The sequence below is a fragment of the Urocitellus parryii genome, chromosome X (assembly GCF_045843805.1).
Source record: "Urocitellus parryii isolate mUroPar1 chromosome X, mUroPar1.hap1, whole genome shotgun sequence".
Lineage (NCBI taxonomy): Eukaryota > Metazoa > Chordata > Mammalia > Rodentia > Sciuridae > Urocitellus > Urocitellus parryii.
Genome location: NC_135547.1, coordinates 1,114,210 through 1,117,870, shown reverse-complemented (window position 1 = coordinate 1,117,870; position 3,661 = coordinate 1,114,210).

The window sequence follows — 3,661 nt, the reverse complement described above, 5'->3', positions numbered from 1 at the left end:
ATGCATATCGTATTAGAATTAAAATACAATATGCATATTATTTTATGCATATTATTACAGTTACTATATTCAATTTTGAAGCTATAATATGAATATCTTGTCAGTATTTAAGCCCACAGGACAGCTATAATATTAATTTTAGGTTCTATTGTATGGATATCTTATTAGTATTAAAGATCACAAGGCAGATATTAGATTAGATTAAGATTCTATAATATGAATATTATATTAGTACTAAAGTCCACAGGGAACCTATTATATTGGTTTTAGATGCTATAATAAGGATGCTATAGTAAGGATAAAATATTAACACTAAATCCACAGACAGGTCAATTTATCAATTTTCAAAGCTATCATATGGATAATTTTAGTATTAAAGATCACAGGGCAGCTGTTGTATCAGTTTTACATGCCATAATGAGGCTATCATGTTTCTGTTATAGCATCTATTCTGTGCAGCTATTTTGTCAGTATTATCTAATAATATGAATAAGATAGTATTTAAGGCCACATGGCAGCTATTCTATTTGTTTTAGATGCTGTAGTACTATATTACATTACTATTAAAGACTCCAGGGAAGCTATTTTGTTATATTTAGATGGTAGAGTATGGATATCATGTTAGTATAGTATTAAAGGCTGCAAGAAAACTATTATGCCACTTTTAATAGCTATAGTAAAGGCCATAGAAGAGATCTTCAGCTTTAGATACTACAGCAAGGATGTCATATTAATAATTAATAATAATATAATGATAATATAATGATTATATTAATATAATATACAGGGAATTTACAATATTAGTTTTATGGGTTACTCTATGGATGTTATATTATTATTAAAAGTCACAGGGTAGTCGGGCTGGGGTTGTGGCTCATTTGTAGAGTGCCTGCCTAGCACATATGAGGCACTAAGTTCAATCCTCAGCACCACATTAAAAAAAATAAAAGGTATTGTTTCCATATACAACTAAACCAATATTTAAAAAAAAAATTCTGTGTAGCTATTATATCAGTTTTATGTCACAATATGAATATTATATTAATATTTAAGGCCATAGGGAAGCTAATATATTGTTTTTAGATGGTATATATGGATATATATATTTAAATATATTAAATTTTAAAAAGTATTAAAGCCCACGGGCAAATATTTTATTAGTTTTAGGTGCTAGTTTATCAATATCATATTAATATTAAGGGACCTTGGCAAATGTTATAATATGGATATCATATTAGTACTAAAAGCCACAGGACAGCTATTATATTAGTTTTAGATGCTATAATATGGACATTGTATTAATATGAAAGGCCACAGGAAAGGTATGTTATTGGTTTTAGGTCCACGGTATGGATATAATACTAAATCACACATTTCAGCTACTATGTCAGTTTTTGATGCCATAATATGGATACCATATTAGTTATAAAGTTCACAGTGGAGTATTATATCCATTACAAGTTCATAGTATGGATGACATGTTTGTATTAAAAGGTCACAGGCAGCTCTTCAGTTTTAAAACTACTATTATATCCACATTATAGCATGTAAAACTGATATAATAGTTTTCATTTGGCCTTAAAGCTTCCCTTTGGCCCACAAGGGTTCTGTGTTTGGGACTGGGGTCTCTGATGGCTTCATGAATGTGGCATGCTTGGTGGCTAGGAAGTTTCTGTGCCAAGACGAGGAATGCTTGATACTAAGAAAACTTCTGTGCAAAGACACAGGATGCCTACCTGCTGTAGCAATGCTCTGCATTAGAATGCTTTGTGCTAGAGTCTTATTGGCTTTGACCTTGATCGCAGGCACACAGCTCCTGGGAATAAAGAAATACTCTTGTTATACAATAAAAATGTTTCCCCAAGTTCCCATGCTCCTGGACCTGCCCACCTAACAGTAACTGTAAATAAAAAACTTTCTTGATAGCTACACAAAGCTTCTAACATTGCATATTGTAACTGTAGAATGTAACTGAGGAATAAGCTGCATAATGTTGCTAACTCTATAACCTTCCAAATGACACAATAAACAATAGTATATTACTGATGCCAATGACCAAATGCAACCTATTGATATAAATAAAGCTGGCAGCTTGACCATTCTGCCATTCTGTCATTCTGACTCTGCATCTTCTCTCTCTCCTTTTATTTTCCTTACATTTAATATTAATATCCATACAGTTAACTATAAAGCTAATATAATACTGCCCGGTGACCACAATATTGATATTACATTAATATTAAAGGCCACAGGGAAGCTATAATATTAGTTTTAGTTGCAATATTATGGATATCATAGTAGTATTAAAAGCCATTGAAGGTATTATCTTAGTTTTGGATGCTATACTATTTATATCATAATATAATTAAACAACACAGTAACTATTAATTTTAGATGCTATATTATTGATATAAGAGGCCAAAGGGCCACTATTATTTCTAGATAGTACAGTATTGTTTTAGTAAACTTTTTTGCCATTGTGTCTAAAATTCCTGACAAGAACAATTTTTAGAGAATGAAAATTTTATTTGACACTTATATTTTCCAGGTCTCAGTCCATTGAAGACCAACTCCATGGCTCTTGCCCAAATGGTACAGAGGTAGGAAGCAAATCAAGACATGGCAAAGAGGAAGCAGATAGAGAGTTGTGCTCACCAGAGACAAATATACACTCCAAAGAAATGTCCCCAGTGACCCACCTTCTCCAGCTACACACTACCTTCCTACAGTCACCATCCAGTTAAACACTATCAGTGGATTAATGCACGCACTAGGTTAAGGCTCTCATAACCAAATAATTTCACCTTTAAATCTTTCTTGCCTTTTCTCATACATGAGCTTTAGAGTAACACTTCATATCTAAACCATAACATTGTGCCCTTGGCCCCCAAAAGTTCATGTCTATCTCATGATGCAAAATACATTGAGTTCATATCCAGGAGTCCACATGTTCTTAACAGTTCCAGTATTCCCCAAAAGTCCCAAACCTGTTCTGAAACTTAAGGAAAACTCAGCATGAGACCCCATAAAAATCAAAGCAAGCTACATAATCCAATATATAATGGCATAGATTAAACATTTCCATTCTACAAGTGATAAATAGGTGCATAGAAAGAATAAATGGGACCAAAACAAGACCAAAATCCAGCTGGGCAAATAAGATCTGTAGTTCCACATTAAGCATGCCAGGAGAGCGCATTACTGCTTGAGCCACATCCCAGCCCAACACATTACTATTAAATGCCAGAGGTCAGCTATTATGTTAACTTTATATGCTATCATATGGATATGCTATATTATAGGGTTTATTGCTATCATATGGATATTTTACTTAAAATGACAAGGGAGCTATTTTATTACTTTTAGAGGATATAATATGGATAAAATATTAATATTAAATGCCACAGTCTAGCTATTATATTAGTTTTTGGAGATATAGTTTGGGTATCATATTACCTATAAGGGCCACAGGGCTAATATTTTATCAGTTTTAGATGCTATTATGGGTATCATATAAATATTAAGGCCAAAGAGCAACTATTATATCAAGTTAAGATGCTATAACAAGGATCTCTATTGATATTAAAGGATACAAAGCAGCTATTATATCAATTTTAGATGCAATAGTATGCATTACATTAGCTTTAAGTGCCACAGGGAA